Source organism: Gorilla gorilla, chromosome 8 (assembly GCF_029281585.2).
Source record: "Gorilla gorilla gorilla isolate KB3781 chromosome 8, NHGRI_mGorGor1-v2.1_pri, whole genome shotgun sequence".
Lineage (NCBI taxonomy): Eukaryota > Metazoa > Chordata > Mammalia > Primates > Hominidae > Gorilla > Gorilla gorilla.
In genome coordinates, this window is record NC_073232.2 from 88,630,051 (window position 1) to 88,637,539 (window position 7,489).

Below are 7,489 nucleotides of genomic sequence, written 5' to 3' on the forward strand. Positions count from 1 at the left end.
TTTTTGTATTTTTAGTAGAGACGAGGCTTCACCATATGGGCCAGGCTGGTCTCAAACTCCTGGCCTCATGATTAGCCTGCCTCGGCCTCCCAAAGTGCTGGGAATACAAGCGTGAGCCACCATACACAGCTGACCCTGTCTTTACAAAAAAATTAACAGTTAGCTGAATATGGTTGTGCATGCCTGTAGTCCCAGCTACTCAGGAAGCTGAGGCAGGAGGATCACCTGAGCCCAGGAGTTTGAGGCTGCAGTGAGCCGTGATTGCAACACTCCACGCCAACCTGCGCAACAGAGTGAGACCCTATCTCAAACAATAAACTGGGCCAGGCGTGGTGGCTCAAGCCTGTAATTACAGCACTTTGGGAGGCCAAGGCGGGCGGATTACTTGAAGTCAGGAGTTCAAGACCAGCCTGGCCAACACCATGAAACCCCATCTCTACCAAAATTACAAAAATTAGCTGGGCATGGTGGTGCACGCCTGTAATCCCAGCTACTTGGGAGGGTGAGGCAGGAGAATTGCTTGAATCCAGGAGGTGGAGGTTGCAGTAAGCCGAGATCGTGCCATTGCACTCCAGCTTGGGTGACAGAGCAGGACTCTGTCTCAAAGAAAAAAAGAAAAAAATAATAATGAATGAATTCGTCTAATTAAATTACATACTTCCTCATAATTTTTGGGAAATAGTCTGTCAAAAAAACAAGATGGGCTGGGCACGGTGGCTCACGCCTGTAATCCCATCACTTTGGGAGGCCCAGGCAGGCAGATCACAAAGTCAGGAGTTCGAGACCAGCCTGGCCAATACTGTGAAACCTTGTCTCTACTGAAAAATACAAAATTAACTGGGCATGGTGGCATGCACCTGTAATCCCAGCTACTTGGGAGGCTGAGGCAGGAGAATCACTTAACCTGGGGGGCGGAGGTTGCACTCCAGCCTGGGCAAAAAGAGCAAAACTCCATCTCAAAAAACAAAACAAAACAAACAAAAATAGAGAGAGCTATGTATAAAGTATGCTACCATGTGCACATTTGTTGTTGCTTATAAAGAAGAGTGTTATATAATCATTATATCATCACATATGCTTGTGTATGCATAGACTATCTTTGCTAGCGGCAATTGCTTCTGGAGAACAGAACTGGGGCATATAGAATGTGGGGGAGTGTATAGAGGAAGAGGGACAAGCTGAAGAGGCGAATGAGGAAGGCACGAGCCAAATCTTTGTGTTCCCTCTTGCTTACTGGCCAGACCAAAAAAAAGAAATTTCAGTTTCAGTGAGAAAATCTGAATTAATTCCTTTGTTCTTTCTCTTTCTTCCCTAAATAACTTAATTAAGATAGAAACAATTGGTGCCTTATTGCTCGCTGGCCCTGGCAAGGGATCACAAATTAGTCCACGTAGGGAAGTTGTGAGAGATTCTGGGAGCCTCCTAGGCTTGGAATCAGCTCCCAGCCCTCTGTCCTATTGGGAGCAAAACTTGAGCAAGATGCAAATTTCCAATTAGAAGAAAGACCTAAGCAGCAAGAGGTGAGTTGTGTGTGTATGTGAGGTTGACACCATTTCCTTTTCCCACAAGCCCATTGACAGAAGACTGTCCTAGTGCCAGCTGTTGCCATCCTGTAGCCTCTTTCCATTATCTTTTTTTTTTTTTTTTTTTTGAGACAGGATCTTGCTGTGTTGCCTGGGCTGGAGTGCAGTGGCATGAGCATGTCTCACTGCACCCTTGAACTTCTGTGCTAAAAGCTTCTGCCTCAGCCTCCCAAGTAGCTCGGACTACAGGCACATGCCACCATGCCTGGCTAATTTTTTATTTTATTTTCTGTAGAGACAGGGTCTCTTTCTGCTGCCCAGACTGGTCTTGAACTCCTGGCCTCAAGCGATCCTCCTGCCTGAGCCTACCAAAGTGCTGGGGTTATAGGCAAGAGCCACCATTCTCAGCCCTCTTTCCATTAGCATCAGTCCCATGGGCTCACTGTCACTGGTGCGTTTGCAAAAAGCAAGAATGAACCAAAAGTTAACTCCACTGCAAGCTCCAAGCCTTCTTTCAGTAGTGCCTATTACCCCTCTTTTTGCTGAAAATATTCTTCTTCCTTCTCATCTCCCTTGATGCCTTGGAAGAATGAATTAGGCTGAAAAGAGTCAAGCCTATTCAAATTTATAAATGGACCAGTATGAAGATATGCTCCAATGAAATGCTGTCTGAAATTCTACATACATATGGGAAAGATAAAGTGGAATTTCATTAAGCTTCATAGAAAGAATATTTAGCATTAATGAATTAAAACAATAATAATAGCCAACATTTGTAGGGAAATTCCATATCTCCTCTAATCTTTAATGTTATTTGTATAATGATACAATTGCTAGGCCAACTCAGGGTACCTTGGTGTAGAGCCGTAATGAGAGACCGCTATGCTCTTAGCTGATTATGCATTGATTTGTATTTCCAGTTGACCTCCTTGTACAGTCACCAGGATGGACAAGATGTCATTCAATCAGCGATTATGCTCCAGGCAGCCAGATAGCCAGTTATTATCACCTTTGGTTCTGTAATATGTGGTGAAGCAGATGTCTCGAAATTGGTTAAGTACTCAGAATTTATCCCAGCCTTGAAAATAAACGCAGTGCATGCTGTGTTCTTATGTGTGCTGGCTATGAGTGGTCATCTCTCACTGTGATTTTGAAGTGTGACAAAACAGATTTCCCACAAAGGGGTTAAACATAGGCAATGTGGGAAGGAATCTATACTCCAAGTTCCAGTTGTTGAAAATGCAGCTGTTGCTCCTGGGGCTGAGGACCATTGTCCAACAGAACAGGAACATGATTCTCTCTCCTGTCCACGCTTGTATCTGCACACCCTGCCTGAAGAGAGCTGAGCACAAATCCGGATAAGGGTGTTTCACAGATGAGTACAAAAATGCTTGATGATAGGATCTTATACCTAGAAAACCCTGAAGACTCCACCAAAAAAATTCCTACATTTGATAAATGAATTCAGGAAAATTTCAGGATACAAAATAAACATACAAAAATCAGTACCATTTATTCATATCAGTAACAATCAAGCTGAGAAACAAATTAAGAAAACAATCTCATTTACAATAGCTACTAAAAAAAAAAAATACCTAGGCATATATTTAACCAAAGAGGTGAAAGATCTCTGTAAGGAAAACTACAAAACACTCCTGAAAGAAATCAGAGATGACCCAAACAAATGAAAAAATATCCCATGCTAATGGATTGGAAGAATTAATACTGTTAAAATGACCATACTGCCCAAAACAATCTGCAATCTACAATCTACAGATTCAGTGCAATTCAAAATGCCAATGTCATTTTTCACAGAATTAAAAAAAAAACCCTAATATTCATATGAAACCACCAAGTATCCAAAACAATCCTAAGGAAAAAGAACAAAGCTGAAGGCATCATATTACCTGACCTCAAATAATATTACAAGGCTGTAGTAACCAAAACAGCATGGTACTGGTATAAAAACCATTGCATAGATTAATGGAACACAGAATAGAGAACCCAGAAATAAAGCTATACATCTATAGCCAACTGATCTTAGACAAAATTGACAAAAGCATAAAAAAACAAAAACATATAACATATAACAAAAACATAAAAAAAAAAAGTTTGGTAAATGACTGCTTTGCATTCCTCCTCTCTCTGGCCCAAAGCAAACCTTTTTTTTTTCTTGAGATGGAGTTTTGCTCTTGTTGCCCAGGCTTCAGTGACTGCAGTGGCGCCATCTCGGCTCACTGCAACCTCCACCTCCAAGGTTGACATGATTCTCATGCCTCAACCTCCCAAGTAGCTGGGATTACAAGCGTGCACCACCATGCCTGGCTAGTTTTTTGTATTTTTAGTAGAGACGGGGTTTCACAATGTTGGCCAGGCTGGTCTCGAACCCCTGATCTCAGGTGATTCGCCTGCCTTGGCCTCCCAAAGTGCTGGGATTACAGGTGTGAGCCACTGTGCCCGGCACAAAGCAAGCTTTTGAAACCTGGTGCTGATGCCTAAACCATGTTCTTTTAGTCACCATCTTCTTATGCATTGGCGATTCAATGGACATTTAGAAAGCCAGCTCACAGGCAAAAGGTAAAATTGCAAGTAAATACTTGATGAAAAAAGCCGTTTTGGAGGCAGATGGGAATATGCAGTAAATCAAAGAATCTTCTAACAATTCCAAAATGGAACGTGCTTCCTTTCAGCAGAGAGTGGATAAGTAAGAGAGACTAGAATCTTCTCTCACTTGTGTCTCCTTCAGGGCCCAGCACAGTTGCTTGCCCAGAGTTGGTCCTCATAAGACTTCAACTCTCCATTAATAGGCCCGCTCTCCTGCTGGGCACATTCCCTCCTGGGTGCCCATGGGGCAGGGCATCAAGCAATCTTTACTGCTAGTCACATTGCAGACCTATGAAAAATATCCCCCAGGCCCGCCAGAAAACACTGGCTTTCATATTGAGTTACACCACAGAAACTTGCTGTCAATAAAAGACCAAATTCCTTGTGTCTGCCAGACAGTGGGCATGCATCAGCAAGGAACCCAGGGGACTGACAGAATCCCTTCCAGGTCCCACTGTGGTGCTCGGTGACATGGCAGTCATCAGTAGAAACTTAGCTCAAGGGGCACTGGCTGATCCCCAGATGAGAAGCATCTCTCCAAGGCTAGGCAAATTCCCATCAGGTCCAGTAAATTCCTGGTACGATCTCCATCATCTGCTTTTGAATATTTCACAGACCTCAAGGAAAACACAAAGGAGGTGGTGACAATCAGAAGATGAGGCACTAGCATTGGTTGTGGGACCTCCAGCAAGCACGTTCATCTACCCATCTAACGTGCCAGGTGCTTAAATAAGATCATCTCTAAGGCTTGAGCTGGAAAAGCTCTGTATACCTTCTGCAGTGCATTCCAGTGCTTCCATCCAATTCCCGAAGCAGGAATTATCAAAGTGGCTGGAAGTTGCTTTCTTCGTTTTTTTTTTGTTTTAGAGACAGGGTCTCACTCTGTTGCCCAGGCTGGAGTGCAATGACATGATCATAGCTCATTGCAGACTTGCAATCCTGGGCTCAAGCAATCCACCTGCCTCAGTCTTTCAAGTAGCTGGGAACTGCGGACATGAGTCATCACACCCAGCTAATTTTGGTTTGTAGAGATGAGGTCTTGCAATGTTGCCCAGGCTGAGCTTTCAGGACATGATTATTCTATTCTAACTATACTCAAGCCTGACAGCCCCACTGCCCATCTTCTCATAAGGGGGTGAGTAGTGCATTCCTTTGGAATTCACTTGGGGCTTCCTTGCTTCTCTTGAGCTGATTCTCTAGTGACTCATCCTAGACTGCAACTTTTGGCCTCCCAGGTGAACAGTTCTGCAAGTCCTCAGTGCACACAGAGCTCTCAACCCCGAACTTCCCCTCATAGTTCTCTCTCATGACCACTTCCTCAGCCACCAACACTATTGATCAGCTCTTAGCAATCATACCCATTTCTCTCCATTAGAGTTCCAATTTATTTCAAAAGAATGGTTTTCCCAGCCTGGCCAATATGGTGAAATCCCATCTCTACTAAAAATACAAAAATTAGCCAGGCATGGTGGCGGATGCCTGTAGTCCCAGCTACTCGGGAGGCTGAGGCAGGAGAATTGCTTGAACTCCAGAGGCGGAAGTTGCAGTGAGCCGAGATGGCACCACTGCACTTCAGCCTGGGCGACAGAGTGAGGCTCTGTCTTAAAAAAAAAAAAAAAAAAGAAAAAGAAAAAGAAAAAAAAAAGAGAATGGTTTTCTCCAAATGGAATTTGTTAACTAGAACTCAATTCATATTGACTATGTGAGTATCTCATGAAAATTATCAAAAGCTGTATATCTTTAACCAAGAGCAGGTCCAAGTTTTGTTGGGCCTGATCTAGGGTGATATGAAGTTAGGCACAGGCAGCTAAGCTGTGAATACGCAAAGGCATACAGAGTGAAATAATGGGGGAGGGTGGGGCTGAGCACAGTGGCTCACACCTGTAATCCCAGCACTTTGGGAGGCCAAGGTGGGCAGATCATTTGAGGTCAGGAGTTCCAGACCAGCCTGGCCAACATGTGAAACCCCGTCTCTACTAAAAATACAAAAATTAGCTGGGCATGGTGGTGCATGCCTGTAATCCCAGCTACTGGGATTATCGAGGCTGAGGCATGATAATTGCTTGAACCTGGGAGACGGAGGTTGCAGTGAGCCAAGATCATGCCACTGCACTCTAGCCTGGGTGACAGAGTGAGACTCCTTCTCAAAAAAAATAAAATAAAAGGGGGGAGGTGTGTGGGATGAAAAACTACACATTGAGTGTAACATACACTACTCAGGTGATGGGCCCATTAAAGTCTTATAATTCACCACTACATAATTCATTCGTGTAACCAAAAACCCCTTATACTCCAAAAGTCATTGAAATAAAAAATACATTTAAAAAAATCAGGCACAGGGCTATGGAGGGGCCCATGCAAGTGAGGGGCCCTGAGGCTGAAGCTTCATTAGCTTCATGGTCAGTCTGCCTCTGCCCTTACCAGAGGGGCAGAAAAGGAAATTGTTTCCTCTGCAGTGTTGATCTCTCACTTACAAGCAGCAACGTACGAGGGAGAACATGTGTACTGGAGCCAGAAAGGACTGGGTTTAAATACCAGCTGTTTCTTCACTTGCTTTGTGGTCTTGAGGATAACGTTACTTACCCTCACTATGCCTCAATTTCCTTCTCTGAGAAAAAAGAGGTAGCAATGCATATTTCATGTGTGTTTACATGGATTACAAGGGATGGCATGTTTTACACAACACATGTAAAAGTGTTTAATACTATTTGCTATGTAGATGACAGACTTCCATTCAACAGTTTTCACTAGAGTTGATGTATGTGAGTTAAAGCCACCTTCTACAATGGCTAGTTATTAGCTTGCCACATAACAATGCGCAGAGTATGCAAGCGTGTATTCAAGGATAGTATAAATGTATAAAAACAGGGTGCAAAATAGAACCACATAACCCTAAACCAGTGGCACACAATTATTATTTTATTTTTAGGGGGGACAAGGCCTCCCTCTGTTATCCAGGCTGGAGTGTAGTGGCATGATCTTGGCTCACTGCAACCTTCACCTCCCAGGCTTAAGTGATCCTCACATCTCAGCCACCTGAGTAGCTGGGACTACAGGCATGCACCATCACACCTGGCAAATTTTTGTATTTTTTGTAGAGATGGGATTTCATCATGTTGGCCAGGCTGGTCTTGAACTCCTGGGCTCAACCAGTTTTCCCGCTTCAGCGTCCCAAAGTGCTGGGATTACAGGCACAACCACAATTGTTTTTTCTACCTCAATGTACCGGGGGATGCAAACCATTCCAGCTGACAATAGCTTCATACAAGAGCAATAGAAAAGGAGTGTATTAATACAATTTGCAAAGCTCCTGGTATTTTCTGCCTTCTTATGATACACATTTCCTTCCAATCTATAACTCA